At 36.0% G+C, this 17,744-nt stretch overlaps 1 protein-coding gene across 1 annotated transcript in view; it reads right to left on the reverse strand.

The window, feature by feature from the left end:
* LOC116409708 (teneurin-2-like) overlaps positions 1–16,949 on the reverse strand; it is a 145,823-nt gene extending 128,874 nt beyond the window's left edge. Inside the window, exon 1 of the mRNA XM_031898792.1 lies at positions 16,844–16,949. The gene's annotated coding sequence lies outside the window, so the exon portion shown is untranslated. The remainder of the gene's footprint in view (positions 1–16,843) is intronic.
* Positions 16,950–17,744: the final 795 nt, after the last annotated feature.

Raw genomic sequence — 17,744 nt, forward strand, 5'->3', positions numbered from 1 at the left:
GGATTTGCCAATAAATATTGCATAAAGATTATTTTTGGTGGGTCACTTAAAATTTTAACTTGCAGAGTGTATATAATTGCTTTCTATAATTCTCTCCCTTAAATGATGGGACTAAAGCCTCACCCTTCCTTTGACTGCAAAAATAAATCAATATAGGTCACCTCTAAATAAAGAGAAAACTGTCTAGTAAATGTATACTACTTCCCATTAATATATCTCAAGCCAATCATCGCTTGGATAATAAAAGTCACCGGAAATGGGTATTCCTTATAAAAATCACATAAACATTACAGATATTAAGACTTATGGAAGAATGCACAGCATTTGTTTCCCAGAATTCCATTGTAATTGTGAGTGCATACTACCTGCCATCCCACTGGGGATCACTCATCATTAATGAGGCTCAAAGAAAATGTATTCTTACAGCAGGGGTTAAAGGAACCGTAAAACTAAGAAATCCATTGTAGTCTGCTCCATTAACAGCTATATCCTGCAGAACATGTATTATAATATTTTATTAAAAATACTGTTATAAAACTCTGTTACTTCTTAATAAGACAATATGATGACATGCAGTTGACAAGGTCCAAGGTGCATTGCTCCACATCTTCTTCTTGCCAAACTTCTGCTAAAACTGGTTAGTTCTGGCAGCTCTGCTGATTATTTAGCCCCTTGTGTATTCCTCATCTTGATTTATCTCTGTAAGCGCTAGGAGCAGTAAATGCATAGCACAGGTCAGCCATAAATCTACGAACCACAGAAGACCCCATAAAGTTAATGTGTGCATTTCTTCATCACTGGCACTCAATGGTGATGTCATTAAACCAGGGCAGCTCAATAATGCCAGCACTGACATGCTTATAACACATGCATGTGAACTAGAAGCCAGGTATTCCCTCGAATTTCCCCCAGGAATGCCGGATGTAATGCCAGCAAGCCTGGTTGGTGCAAAATTGTCTTTTAAACTTTTAAAGCATGCTGGTCTTGCCTGTAACATGTGCTCACTAACTTGCATAAACTCAGGTATCCCCCTGGTCTCCATAGCCCCCTGGTTGTAACTTAGAGGATGTGCTTGACCACTGGTCCTGAAAACATTGTAATCTTTAAGAGTGGCCCTTTTTGGATAGGTTTGTTTATTGTTTATTCATGCTTACTGCTATGCAGCATTGCTGACAATAGGAGGAACTTTCTACAGCAGGCCACGAGGAGCAGAGCTGAATGCATTTCCTCTTGTCAAATACATTCTACAATTAAATCCTTCTATATGTTTGTGGGTCAAGAATTTACAAATGTGGAACACAATGTCAGATTAATAACTTCATGATCCACTGTGGGGATATTACTAAGAAACTAAACTAAAAAACCATACTCCAATCACACCAAGCATTTCTGTTTCCTTGTAGACCAAGTGATTTTTAGTCCTGAGCATTTTGCAATGTTTTTGTTAGCTTTTTCTTTCTTGTGTTCACCAAATATATATCCTGCAGGTTTGTCTACTTTTTCTGCATTCATGTGCGTATGAATCTGTGTGTGAATCAATAAATATCACCATCCCTATGAAACCTGCAGTAGACATCCTTAGAATGTTAAATATAAATAGAAAGCTCTCCAGCAAATACAGGGTAGCTCAAATCCAAGTGCATGTAGAAGTCCTAATGAGCTATTTGAAACAAATTTATATACAGACTCCATAAGCATATAGTATGGTATGCTATAATAGGTTTTTCAAGGAGACTCCTTAACTAGTAACAATTTGTAGTAATGCCTGCTACCATGATATTTATATATATATAGGAATTATTCCATATAAAATGGCATTTTCTACCAATAACAACAGTACACTATTACCACATATTTTTGGGAAATTTTATAAACCTTTTAACAAACATAAACAAAGTTCATCTTGAGTACATTTTAAAAGGTGGTAAAAGATATGTTCACCAGATACGTTTTATGCCTCCTACATATGCAAGATTTATAGGAAAGTACTGCTGGAACATCTGATGGTTGGTTGCGGAAGCTCACAGCGTCACTCAATGGTCAATGGCAAATTTTTCCTCGGCAAATTTTGTCGCCCGTTTCCCAAAAAATTCTTCTTCTGGCCATCACTAGTCATAATGTTAATTCTTATAGTGTAATTAGGTGAGTTTCTACTTGCGCCATCGCAAAAATGTTGTGGTTCACACTTTCTGAAGTCAGTGGTTGTGAACCTCCTACCTACTGAATTGCTTATTGATAACTTCAATCACTAGCTATTTCAAATGCAACAAAACATGGCCAAGCACCTCCCGACTTTAAGTAAACAACAGATATGGCTAAATGGAACATCAAAATGTCCAACTTTTATTACCTTGTATAAAGAAAACAAACTTCCTGAAACTATAATATATAAGACAAGTGACAAAAAGAAGTTACTATGAAAAATCTCCTATCCTTATACTGCCCTGTCAGAGCTAGTAATTTCCTAGAAACTAACATTAAACTGATATGAATATGGCACAATGTTCCGGCCAAGATGGCAATAATGTTCCCTCTATTGACAAAAAGGTATGTGGGGAAACGTGGCTAAGCAGGGACATTTAAACATATTTGATGGCAATGCAGAAATGTAAAACTTTATTTGATTCAATATTTAAGTCTACTATGAAACATATTGAGTATGAAACTTTTCTATCTTTCTATTTTCCAGAGCAGTCTTAAGCCTGCTATTATCCTCTATCAAATCCAGCAAGAAATCAAGGAACATATACTGTATATTACGGCCACATTCAAGCTTTTTATAGCCAGAAACTGGAAAACACCACCCCACCATAGTGAATATGAATAGGGACAGTTTTTAACGTTAGAGACTATACGATAAGGGAGAGTTTAGGGGTGTCAAGGCAAGCCAGTTAAGGGGGCTTTTACAGCTAGGGGGGTGTAGTTCTCCTACTCTCTTCCAATCTCAAAGAATGCCTTTTCCTCTGGAATGATCTACTAGTGAATGTGGCATCAGGCAGCTTATTATGTGGTCTCCTTAAATATTTATATGTACTGTACTAATAATCTTTTAATATAATCATTAATGCCTGGCAAACCTTTCTTCATTACTAGTGCTGAGCAAATTTATTCAGCAGGCATGGATTCACAGCGAATTTCTGAATTTTTACCATTGGCGAATTGTTTCACCAAACTTCAGCAAAAATTCACGATGGAAAAATTTGTCGTGCATCAAAAAAAGTCAAGGTTGTGTCAAATTGGGTGTGGTTTCATCAAAATAGGCACGGTCGCAGCAAAATGGGCACGGTCGCGGCAAAATAGGTGCGGTTGCGGCAAAAAAGACATGTACAAAACAAAAAAGTTGGGCGACAAACATGTTTCGCTGATTTTTTTCACCATTTCACACATTTTCCTGTCGTTTCACACATTTTTCAGCAAAGCAGAATGGGACAGATTTGCCCATCACTATTCATTACTGAAGTTTATACCTCGTATTAGCCTGGTTGCTCTTCCAAGAAGACAGGCAATGTTCCTATTGTGTATCTGAAACCCCAACTGCACTGCATATTCTAGCCCTTATGTGCGCTTTGGAAAGGGGAAAAACTAACCTGTCTCCCTGTGTGATGTACACGGAAGTTGTAAAAGAGAACTTTTTTAATTTTGTTTAGCAGTTTGTTAATATTGGGCTGGGTGTTGTTAAAATTAAAAAAAAACTGCAGTATTGTAATTGCTCCAATACTTTTAAAATATTTTGAAACTATAGATGTGCCATAAAGTTTTCACGGCTCCACAGAAATTTACAACATATGGTTTAATTACGGATTATATATAGAAAGTTATTTTATTCCATAAACAAGAGTACATGCACTAAAAATGTTGTACTTTAGCTGTCCTTACCCTTTAAAATATATTAAAATAGTAAAAGAACATTTTTAAGATAATTTACAAGGATTGTTAAAGCTGCTAAATCTTTTGCCTCTCTAATTATTAAGTGGTAGCTGCTGCAGAATTTAATTATATTTACCCAATATAAAGGCCATTCCTAAGCTGTTCCGTACATGAGCGTATATACAGCACTCTGACAGCAATATCATTTAAATAAAGTGCCAGTGCAAGATAAAATGAAAATATAATAAAACTCAGTAGTTATTTCTAAAAATAATATACTCGCAACAGATTAAATCTTTCTTTGTTTTGTCTCTTGCAGGCACGAGCATGAATATGATTCGGTTTATTAAAAGGGAACCTTTATTGAGGTTACATCTATAAAAGTGAATCATTCTAGCACATTTTATATGATGGTTCCATAATTATTCGGAACCTCTCTTCTTTAGGTTAGAGAGATATACACAGGAAGATATTTTTTTTTTTTGTTGCCAAGGAAACAGTAATATAAACTTTAAACATAAAGTCAGTTAGAGAAAAAAAAAAAGTGAGTATTGATTTCATAAACCCATTAATGCACAAACCTCCAGTATGCCCAAAATTAGTTTGAGTTCATTTCCCTGCCAACCTGGATTTGTTGTATAATAAATAAATAAATAATACATTGAATAGAAAAGATTGTAAGCCTCGAGATTGTTGCTTTTCTACTCAGAAATGTGCTCATGTGTATTTGCATGCATCAAATATTTTCTCTGCAGCCGGCAAAGTACTTTCAATGAGGATTCTCTAATGCCACCGTTACTTTTATTTTACAATCCAATACAGAGAGCTGCCGCTTGATGTACTGATGGTGGATATTCTGCTGCATATTTGAATATATCTACAGTTTGAAATATGACTGCTTTTGTACCTCATTGTGAGAACAGTTTATCATAGCCCTTTTTTTCACCTACTACTGGCAGAGAATTATTCGTTCATATTATATCTTCTTCCAAGCAGAATTATCAGTCATAATTCTTCCCAACACACACCGTGGCTTTCATGACCTCATACTGATCATTGGAAATAGCTTAAATTAACAGCTGATAATTACATTAATTGAATATCTTTGAATATAATTAAGTCTTGTGACAAAATAGATAGATATAAAGATGGATAGATAGCTATAAAGATAGATAGATATAAAGATAGATAGATAGATAGATAGATAGATAGATAGATAGATAGATAGATAGATAGATAGATAGGATGTATTTATTCTATTAGCACTTTTACAAGTGGCTTGGATGACTTCTTGGACAAGCATAATATCCAATTCTATTGTGATCTCAAGATCTGCAATTGGTATAGCTTTTGGTTTATATATACAGGTATGGGACCCATTATCTGGAAAACTGTTATCCAGAAAGTTCCGAATTACGGGAAGGCCATCTCCCATAGACTCCATTATAATCAAATAATTCACATTTTTAAAAAAAGATCTCTGTAATAATAAAACCATACCTTGTACTTGATCCCAACTAAGATATAATTGATCCTTATTGGAAGCAAAACAATCCTATTGGGTTTATTTAATGTTTAAGTGATTATTTACTACACTAAGGGGCATATTTATTAAGCTGTGTAAAATGAATGCGCTTAAAAAACTGTGTTAAATAAAGGAGAAGATCGCTGTCCGAACGCCAGATTTTACACTGTTATTTTACGTATGTTCCAGCGGGAGAAAAAACGCATAAAAAATTACGCAGATTTTACACAGCAAAGCCTGGCGATATGTGGCAAATTTTCTTGCCATTTTTTACACAGCATAATAAATATGCTGTGTAAATATAAAGTTCCACATTACGGAAAGACCCCTGATCTGGAAAACCCTAGGTCCAAGCATTCTGCATAATAGGTCCCATACCTGAATAGGGATGAGCAAAATTTTTTGCCATGTGTGGATTTGCTGTGAAATTTAAAATTTCCCTATTGGCTAATTTTTGTTGCAAAACAGGCGCCAGAAAAATCGCCACAAAAAAATCTGCATAGTGAGGAAAAAGTTGTGGTCACATCAAATAAATCACAGTGTGATGGGTGAAACAATTTGCCAGGCATGGATTTGCAGCAAATTTCCACGTTTTGCCATTGGTTGATTGTCGCTCGTGCCAAAGAAATTACACAGGTCAAAAAAAATAGTTGTGTGCGTCATCTTTTTGACACTTTTGTCATTTTGCAAATTTTCTGCCGTTTTGTTGGCAAAGTGAAATGGGACAGATTCGCTCATCACTAACAATCACATCAAATAAATCACAGTCACGTCAAAAAAGTTGCAGTCGCGGCAAAGTCACGCACGTCTGAAAAGCAGGGCGGTAGCCACGTTTCACAAATTTTTTGGCGAAGCAAAATGGGACAGATTCACTCATCACTATTGAAATAGTTTATAAATGTGAGTGTGATTATATGTCTATATACTGTAGGTATGTGTATATATATATGTACACTGGGGATTACTTGAAAGGGTTTTAAACGGATGGACTTTTGTCTTTTTTCAACCCAAATTAACTATGTAAGATAGATAGAGGATATTACAATTTTCAGCATGTTTATTTATAACATTGTATTTTTCAAAGTAAGATGAAATCTCATGTGTGTTATTATTTGCACTGGAAACGATATCCTGCAGTGAGGAATATCTTTGCTGTCATTAATAAGGGTGTTTTACAGCTATCTGCTATTCTATATGACTAGATGTTTTGAGCAAAAGTCATCAAGGGTATTTTTCTGCTTTGTTTGTCTCAAAGACAAGTTATTTATATATTTAGTCAAAAATAGTATATGTATGCATAGGACATTGGTTTTTAAATCATTTAGCACAGTAAGAAATGTTATTCTAATAAGCCTTCAATTACAGTTTAAAGATATTACAATTACAGATGTTGGATTAAATGGGGTATAAGACCCTTAACATTATAAATCTCCAAAATAATACAATTGTCCCAGAATCCCCACTCTGTGACAATCTGTATTTAATAATCAAACATTTTCTCTACATGATTTATGCTGCAGAGATTACTTTATTTCTAGAACTGTTAGAAGATGGTACGATTTTTCATTAAATATGCACGATTAGCCTGTAACATTTACATTTATTGACAAATGTTGCCACAAACATGTTAAGTGTGTTATTAAGTGTTTCTAGGAATATTAATCAGACAGTCAGTCAACTGGGGCTTCTTCTTTGTTTATGCTGTCTTGACTACACTGTGCCTTAATTATCTGTTTTAGGTGCTTTATCAATCAGAAAGGCCCTCTGAGGCTAATGCAATAAAAGACATAAAGACCAGTCACATCGCCAAGCCTTTTACTCCAAAAATGAAATGCAATGTAGTTATTTTTGTTAGAGTAGTTACTTACAGAAATCCAGTTGCGTAGGACAAAAAGGGGCAGATTTATTATGCTGTGTAAAAAACGGGGACAAAATTCACCACACATTGCCAGGCTTTGCAGTGTAAATAATAGTGTAGAATTGGTGTCATTTTTTAACGAGCTTTTTCATCCACTGGAACAGCTTTTTACACCGTTTCTTCAGTGAATTTCATTTTACACAGCATAAGTCTCAACAGCCCCATAGTCTAAAAACATTTAAAAAAATACATATGCAGTGCCCTCCGTAATGTTTGGGGCAAAGACACATTTTTCTATAATTTACCCCTCTGCTTCTCTGTGTAAAATTGTAAATCAAACAATTCAGACGTGAGTAAAGTGCACATTTCAGATTTAATTTAAAGTTATTTTCCTACATTTCAGTTTCACCATGTAGAAAATTGCACTTTTTAAAAAAAATGTACACTGAGGAGTAGAAGGGTCATTCAAAGATAAATTTGTCTTTGTCCCAAACATTATGGAGGTCACTGTTTAGTGAGAAGTATGGCAGGGATCCTAGGGTGAGGTATTGAAATAAGAGATAGGAGGCAATACATGACATGTTGAAAGACTTGTTTGTAACCAATTAACCATAGAAAACTGTGTATACTTGTGCCCATCTCACTACCAACAGGATGGGGAAAAAGATTACATGAAAATGTTCTCCTTAATCAGCCTCAGAGTAAGTGAAGATGTTGGTTTATATGATTCCCTGGTTAAAAACTCCATCGATACAATGGATTTGTATGCCCCCTAGTATGCCCAAGACCTTCATAGACCTCTTTCAATTTCATCATTGTAACAATCCCGTCAAACTCTTGAATGACCAGATATTTGTTCCACAGTGTGGAAAATCATAAATTGTACTGATATTTAATTGCTTGTTTGCATGTATTCAACATCTTCAAGGTCTTAGTGGTGATCTTTAATGTGTATCCAAAGTTCATTTTTTTTTTTTTTTGCACTATTCCTCCAGACAATTGCAAAAGGCAGACAGAGGACTTGTATTCATCTGGAAATTCTTGGAATATATGCCTATTTACAAAGTAGTTGAAGTACCAATATACCCTGGTTAAATATGCCTAATAAATAAGCTGTTAAAAGTAAAAACTAAGCCTTCCATGTGCCACTATGGACAAGAACAATTTACAGTATATTCCTTACATTTTAAGGCTATGAGTGGGATGCTGGGATTGGTAGGTCAGCAACATCTGGCCACTTGATCAACCATTGGTTCGTTATTTGCACTCCATTCTTTAAGTCTAATTATTATTTAAACATGAAATAAAACCAATAGGATTATTTTGTCACCAATACATTTTCATGAAGCATAGTTAGAATCAAGCATAAGGTACTGTTTTACTATTACAGAGAAAATGAGAGATGACCTTCCCATAATTTGGAGCTTTATGGTTAACGGGTTTCCAGGTATGGGCCAAGCACTGATGATTTAATTATTACTGGTTATGTCTATATCTCTGTGTATTTGTATCCAAATACATATTAATAGCAATAAAAGGATATTTCCCACACAGACAGTCATTTTAATTTAATTAAATAATTTGGGGTTTTTTTTTGCACTTTACTTTGTTAAATGAATGCAAAACATATCAGAGCTCATTTTCTAGTTCAAGTGTAATGTTTAAAGTGCAATTTTGAAAGGAGTGTTTTTTCTCCATAACTCCAGCATCATTGTGCCCACCAGGGGAGGTTGCCATCTGTGCCCAATTTTATAGGTGCAATTTCATTTTGTATTATGTTGCTGGCTGCAGTGGAAACGCTGAAACTACAACCTTTGAGGAGTCTGATTCATCTGAACAGACTGGCAGAGCACAAGTGCAAGGAGAAACTTTGAATGAAAGTACCCTTTTATAGTTAAAACTTTTATGATTTAACCTGGCAGTTATAGGCCTGAAAGTTTGGCAAGTTATTCATTAAGAGATAACATTTAAAATAGTGTCCTTGGGGATAGCATTATAATTTACAATCAGCATGGCTTTATAAAAGGACAGATCATGTCAAATTAATGTACTTGCTTAAATATGATAAAGTAATTAGGTAACTTGGAAGTAGAGTTGTAGTAGATGTGATTTTCTTAGATTTTGCCATGTTTAATAAACACATTTTGGACTCATTGGAGATATTATTACACAGATAGAAAACCAGTGTAGAAGACTGGCTTAGGGGGGCTGGTTTACATTTATATACATAATAGCTGTCAATTATACATTTTTTAATTGGACTAGGGTTCTACAGGGTGCAGCAGATTTCTGTATTGGTCCTACTTTTATTTAATCTGTTTATGAAGGACTGATGAGTTCTTGTGTATAGTGATGAGTAGGGATGTAGCAAACATCGCCAAAAATGTTCGCGGACCCGTTCGCGGACTTTCGGCAAAAGTCGCGAATATTCGCGAACTTTGCGAACCCCATAGACTTCAATGGGAAGGCGAACTTTAAAACCTAGAAAAGCCATTTCTGGCCAGAAAACTGATTTTAAAGTTGTTTAAAGGGTGCCCGCCTTTAAACCCGCCAAAAAATAACGCCAAAAAAAAAACGCAAGCTATTCCTATGTATACGCAAAGGCGAAAAACTGAAGCGAAAAAATGCGGCGGAAAAAACCGAGGCGAAAAAACGCGGCGCAAAAAAAAAACGTGGCGAACCCAAAATGGCGAACATCGCCAAAAGTTCGCGAATTTGCGGACTTGCGAACACCCGATGTTCTCGCGAATTAGTTCGCCGGCGAACAGTTCGCTACATCTCTAGTGATGAGCAATTTTTTTTTGCCAGGCATGGATTCACAGCGAATTTCCATATTTCCGCAGTCAAAACAAAAATGGGCGTAGCCACATAAAAATGGGTACGTCACACCAAAATGGGCGCAGTTGTGCCAAAATATGCCTGGTCATGGCAAAATAGGCACGGTCGTGTAAATAAAAAAAAAAAAAGATGCGGGCGGCAAAAAATTTTTCGCGCATTTTCACGGATTTACTGGTTGTTTTGCGAATTTTGTAGCGAAGCAAAAATGAGACAGATTCACTCAGTGCTACTTGTGCATAGCAAACTTAGTTGAAGCAAGCAATGCCAGTAGGTGCAAGATAGTTCTATGTATTAAAAGGTGTACATATTCACAGAAAAGGGAGGGATTCATCTCTGGTAAAGTCAAAATGTGCAGTGAAGCTTTTTCTTTTATCTTGAGTGCTCAAAAAGGACATTATTGACATAAACAAACTCAAAATCATTACAAACTGTTATAATTAAACATGTTTGGACAGCATACTGTGGCATCAAAGTAAAGTTACATAGTGAATTTCAACTATTATTTACTGCCTTATAAAAATACCCTATAGTCTTACAGTATTTCAAGTATTAGCTGGCGTTACATACAGTATAATACATCTTTTAATAATTAATTTAATTTTTTCCCTATTGATTTTTAAAGACAGTTGAGGAAATAAAAATGTACGAGTGCCACAGGTGTATTACACAGTGTAAGGATATAGCCCTTCTGAGTTGCTGAACACTACTGCACATTTATTAGATGAGAGTTGTTCTTCTCACCAGAAATAGAATTAAAAGAAAACTAGAATTTCCAGACTATGAAACTGGCTTAAACGATAATAATGAAAAGAAAAGCCTTTCATTCTAGAAGGAACACATTATTGGGTTCTGTATTTTGAGCAACAGTGGGTCGTAACAGTTGTATCTTTTGAGTTGTCAGTGTTGCTTCATTTTAAAGTGTATTTGATTCCAAGAAAGCATCTATAAACTGATTCCCCAGTAAGTCTGAAAGAGACTTATCTCCTTTTTTTAATCCCCAAACTGGCTTACTTTACAGAAGTGGACAGTATAATTCATGAGTAGATGGATTTGAGATGGAAAAATGAATTTATTAAAGCTTTAACTTTCAAATGCATTGGAGTTCTATTAAATTCATTGTATGAATAGAATTTATACTGTAACTGAATGCTATTTTCAAATCAGATATTATACTGAAATGCTGAAAGGATATTGAGCCTATACACTACAACATTTAAGACAATATCTGCCAGAAAAATATACATCTATGAGACTATTGTTGAAATGTTATTATCAGTGAAAAGAAACATTAATAGGGCAGAAACAATTCTAGGTCTATTGCTCTTATCAGTGAGTTACTATTCACTGATAAGAACTACTGGTATGCAGGTAGTACACAAAATTAGCATTATTCATATCACCTTTTCTTCTCTTAGTAAATGTATCAGGGTTGTACATTAGCAGGATTTGAGCAATTGTATTCATTTATTTTGCATGACTTTGTAACTTACGCTGGTTGCCATCTGGTGTGAAAACAACAGGGGTTTATGTCTGTATAAATTGTGTTATGAAAGGTATAGGCTAAAATCTGCACATCTTTGAGGTACCAGTACGGGACCTTAAATGATCTGATAGAAAAAAAAACAGCAATAATAAATCCAATGCCTTTCATGTAGGACTAGTGATGAGCGAATCTGTCCTGTTTTGGTTTGGCGAAAAAGTTTGAAACTGTATAAAACTTCATGATAATGCGGCTACCACAACTTTTACCTCACTAGCTGATTATTTTTCATGGCAAATTTTGAAAAATTCCGTCAATGTCAAATCCATGCTTGGAGAGTTTTGCCAGGTTTTGTGCAAATAACATATAATATCGTAATTAAGGATTAAACATATTTATCCATTTTATGAATTGACATATTCCTAATGCTAGCAGATAGGTTCACTAAGTAATTTTTTATTCTGTAATGTTGCTATATGTTCTACAATATTTTGGAGGTCTACCATTTGTGGCTAATAATGTCTTTGATCCTAATATATTCAGTTGTTCCCAATATAATTGCCCCAAGTCTTCACATCAAACACACTAGTGTGTTAGACAGTTCTTGTCTTTAAAATGGAGTGAGCATTTGAAGCCAGAACATATTCATCAAGAAGACCCCAAAGTACTTTTCTGTACTACATTAAATATACATTAAAAAAAAGATATCTTCAGGTTTTATAAATGGCGAATAGAGAATAGTACAATATATTCTCTATTCTCAAATTATAAAACCTGAAAATATCTTTTTTTTTAATATTGTACTATACAGATAATCTCCAAATGTAATCTTTCCTTATCAAGGTATCCATGCATATGGTTTAGTATAATTAGAACAGAATTAAATTAAGTAGAATTTTAATTAAAATTAGAAATTTCTTTTTGTTTGTCAGAGCTGCCAAGATTCATTCAAACCAACTGGTACATCAGCATTTGCTTCAATGTAAATATCTGTATTCTTCTTCGTAGGGGTGAATAAACTATTTTGACCTGTACAGTTTTGCAGTGAAATTTGGGGTTTGGCCCACAGCTAATTTTTTTTATGAATCTGCGCTAGTCATAATGCAGGGGAAAAGTGGTGTGTATTAAAACAAAATATATATTATCTGCCCATTGCCTGCCACATCAACCAATGGGATTGGACCCTGCCTGTGTCTATCTAAAGCTGGCCATACACGTGGCGATCTCACGATGTTTCGTACGACCGTCGGTCGCACGAAACATCGTCAGATCCGCCACACACCATTCAGGGCTGAATCGGCAGGTAAGGAGGTAGAAACAATAGGATTTCTACCTCCTTCTGCCGATTCAGCTCTGAAGGGAGAATTTTGGTCAGGCGCCTTCTATGGCGCCCGATCAAAATTTTCTAACTTGGCCGATCGGCGAGCCGACCGATTTCAGCAGCTTCCTGCGATATCGGTCGGCTCGCTGACATGCCATACACGCACCGATTATCGTACGAAACGAGGTTTCGTACGATAATATCGGTGCGTGTATGGCCACCTTAAGAAGCAGTCCAGGCAGTGCAAGAAATTAGCAACCTGGGAACCCTTTTGTCTATGAAGAACAATTGAAGCATAATGGAAAGGAGCTTCTTTAACTAGGTAGGGCAATGTAAAGTATATCAAATGTCAGATCTAAAATGCCTTAACCACAATTTAATCTTCCTTTCCCATTGACTCCAAAGCATTTCAGTGAGGTTTTGTGAAATTGTCTAAAAAGCGTTGCAAGTTACTTGTTACTAGTTCTTAAAGTTTGATAATTGTTAATAGTTTTTTTTTATTGAAACTTTGCCTGATGCAAGAAAAATAATTCTGCTTCATGTTGACAACAATTATGCACTGTTACAAAGTCATGAGTCATTTTTGAAGCAGTCTCCCCTTCCCAGAATCCCTGGCCCCCTTGTTTGTGCCAATAACAGATATTTGGGAGTGACAGAATCAGTAAAAGCTGATTTGCTGCTGTATGCCACGAGGCCATACCCCACTCCCAATAATATGGGCACAGGAGAGGGAATAGAAAGGAGCCAGGCTGGGCTGGGTGCTGATGAGAGCTTCATTTGCACATTTGCATTTAATTATTTACTTTAAGGGTATACAGGCCTGAACTCCTCTCTGACAGCTTCCAAATTGCCAATCAAAGGGATGCTGGGAATTATTGCAGGTAACCCTATGGGGTTATGGGTACAGACTGAAAACATTATATAGGCACATGGAGAGTTTATTTGCCATAGACCAGACTGTGGTCTGGTAAAGAAAAGGCCTATAATAGTCATAGCTGTGGGTTTGAATTTGCAAATATACTGTAAAAACTGTCTTCTTATAAGTAGCATTTTCTTGAAAATGTGTTTATATAAATACATGACTGAAATTATAAACAGGTAAGAATCAGTTGATTTGTAGAAGAGAAGCAGGGAAGCAGAATAGACCGACACGGCTTGAAATAAAGCCTTATGGGGCAACAAACCAGGGCCTTACTTACTGTATCTCTTTTGTTACTTGCAATACTATTTGGCTTTTGAAGGAAAACTATACCCCCAAACAATGTAGGTCTCTATAAAAATTATATTCCATAGACAGCTCATATGTAAAACCCTGCTTCATCTAAATAGGCCATTTTCATAAAAATATACTTTTAGTAGTAAAAAAGCTGCCATTTTAAGAATTAAGGGCCGCCTCCTGGGATCATAGGATTCACAGTGCACACAAACAAGCCAAGGCACACATACATGCTAGGCCCCATCAGCCAATTAATGGGCAAAGTTCTGCCTTTTGCTTCCACACTTCTTCCTGTTACAGTTGGAGCTGCATTATTTCCTTTCAGGTGATCTCTGAGGGAACACACAGCCCATCACTAAATGGTGGATCAAGGGAAAGGATGTAAAAGGCAATATTTACTAATATATATTCCAATTTGGCAAGATTCTTTAATAGGTCACTTAACATAATATAAACTATCTGTTGGTTGAGAATTAATTCTTGGGGTATAGTTTTTTTTAGCATTTCTTTACTCTGTGCACAACAGTTTGTTAAGCTATATGGTTATGTGATATCATATCACTTCCACCTGGTACAATGTCACTTGCATGGGGATTGGTGCCCAGGCCATTATCCCAGAGGCAAAACTGTGCCAAAAAGTGTATAGACAAAACAACATGCTATGTACAGGGAAGCCTTAGCACAATCACTGTCGCATTAATGTAAGAAATAGTCTTAAATTTGCTCACATCAAGTAACCCACAGCAACCAATCAAATGTTTGATTTTGATTGGTTGCTATGGGTTATTCGACAAGAAGCAGACATAGACCATTTATAACATTAACCCCTATATTCCTTTTCAGACATGATGTTTGTGCTCCCACTATAATAAATAGGCTGTGCAGCAATGCCACTCAGCTTGTTCAGCAACCAGTAGTATCAAACGTATGTGTCTCTATGGTAGAGGTAGAAACTTTGTATTATTGGTTATATATTCCCAGTAGAGGATTTTTGTAAAGCACAATATATACCTGTGATAAGCAGTTTAGAATCCTATACTCTTTAAGTGCTATAGAAATACAATACAGTGTTTGTGTATCACTGTAGAGTTCTTTATTTCTAAACTGCCTGACGCAGGACTGTGTTTTCTTAGAAAATGTGTGTACAGCATTCTTATTAGTTTCTTGCATACATACAAATTGTGTTTACAGTGAGCACCATAATTATGTCTAAAAAAAAATACAAAGCTTTTCCAGGTTTTCTATGAGATGGGAATAGTGGGGGTGAAGATGTTAGTCAAATAATATTGGCTCACTCCTACTGATTTCCGAATACATGCTTCCCATGCCCATGGTATACCATACCCTGCTTGGTATAATAGGCCAAGCAACTCAAGCATTACCGACAACACATGGATCGCTGTGTGATCCCACAGTAGATATTGAATAAACTGGAGGTCCACATTACTGCAGTTAAACTTAAAACAATTTATTTAAAATTCTAGTACAAACTTTTCTCAATCCTTCTCACCCAACTTGACAGTCAGAGTTCCCAAGCCAGTGAGCCACAACTCTTTGCAAACTTTCATTATAAGAGGTAGCCTGGCATACTGGTAGACTAGGGCCCTACATACCCTAATCCCTGTCTGTCCTGGTCCCAAACTGGGCGAGTGTCACTGGGACACTGGTCCCTCACTTTCTTCTTGTTGGAGCCTAACTGCTCTACTCACTACACTACCACTTACTCTCATCAACTGCAGCAAGCTCCCTAAGATCTTACTAATGCTGTCTTTCCTGCTCTTTCCAGCCAGACAACTACTGAGGCAACCAACCCCAGGCTCTCTGGCGTCATATGCTGTCCCCTTTTTCATCGGCCAAAAGAGAGGAATGCACTGCCATATATAGGCTTACAGGTGTGCTTGGCACCACCTGCTGGCTGTCCCTGCACACGTGTTTAACTATTTAGACAAATCCTTTACTCCTTTACAACCTTACTTAAATCTTAGTATCCCAACCAATATACAATTAATCCTTATTGTAGACCAAACGATACAACTGAAATTATTTTTTAATTTGCAAATATGGTGATCCAAAGATCCCCATATCCAGAAAACCCCAGGTCTGAAGCATTCTTGATAATAGGTCACATACCTGTGCTCTCTGCCTAAGTAGGATTAAAAAATCCTTTGTTGTCGTAGAAGGTGCTATACAGAGTGTGCCATGCTGTTGCAAAGAGGATTTACCCCTATGTGGGCATAAAGCAATTTTATGTTTTGGTATTTGGCATAGTATTTCTCCACATAAAAAATTAATTCCAGTAGCATACTGAATACTAGATCATAAGTGAATTGAGCATATATTAAGGACAAATGCCTTGTGTGCCTTAAATTGGCTCAGACCTTCAGTTAGAGAAGAACTAATGCCCCACAATTATTTTGCTCCTGCAAAGAGCTGCCATCCACAAAGGTGTATTATACAGTGAAACAAATGCTTTTGGATTACCTTTCTACCTTCCTGGCAAAATTTACTATTCTATTTCTACCATTTAGAAAGGGAAAAAAGAAAATCAGGAAGTATAGTATGTATAGCTTTTGATTGTACAGAGGACTTTTCCTTTAAAATGTTCCGGAGAAGCACAAAGAGATCTGACAAAACTGTCAAAAAATATCCAAATACAATATAAATCATGTATTACAAGGACATGATTATTATCAGAAGGCAGATGGAAACATGTATTGCGTTAAAGAATTATGCATTACCTGCTGAAATCCTCAGAAGAATACGCTGCAGGTGAAGGACTTGTTTGGTGCATAAAACTGGGGAACAATTACTTGGACCTCTTCTGCAGCAAATGATTCATATCCACTGAAGACATAAAAAAGAAGTATAATAAAACAATAAGTAAAATGCACTGTACGCAAGTAACCATAGCTGTATAGACATTTAGCATTAATACTTAATGTAGCAGTTTATTCTGTTATATATAAAATACAAAGTAGATTCCACTTTCCTCTATTTGCATTGTCGTTAGTGGCCCTGAAATTGAAAGAAAATTTATAAGAAACGTGAATGATATACAGTATTCATGAGGAATGGATCATACATTTTATTTGCCAGTACTGAGGTAATTACCGGGATGATTTTTACAGTTCTTTGCAGTACAGAAATAAATTGTAGGGATTTTATGTTTGGTACATTCACAGTTTATTTTTGAGTGGGAAGCTGTGAACACTGGGCATTGTTATATTTTTATAGCACGCATGCCATTTGCTGCAAAGATAATGATAATAGTATTTTCTACTCCTATAAAGACTTGCTATTTTTCTGCAGTTTTACACATAGAATGTTCCAGTATTGCAGAATGCCCCACCGAGTTTATTTATATTTTGACAATTAAGATATAAATGAGACTGAATTAAAAGTCAGAAACAAATACATTAGAAAAAAATACTTATTTCATATGAGATTTGTAGCTACTAATTTTAACAGCCAATAAATACACTGTATTGTTTGCAGGATTTGCTACTAAGTGATACACATGCCAGTTTTTTACCTGTCCTACTTGGTATGCCCACATTTAATAGGATAATAGTATATAAGCCTATCAGGGTCAGACTGGGGGGTGCAGGGCCCACCGGGGCTTCTGCCTCAGGAGCCCCT

The sequence above is a fragment of the Xenopus tropicalis genome, chromosome 3 (genome assembly GCF_000004195.4).
Source record: "Xenopus tropicalis strain Nigerian chromosome 3, UCB_Xtro_10.0, whole genome shotgun sequence".
Taxonomy (NCBI): domain Eukaryota; kingdom Metazoa; phylum Chordata; class Amphibia; order Anura; family Pipidae; genus Xenopus; species Xenopus tropicalis.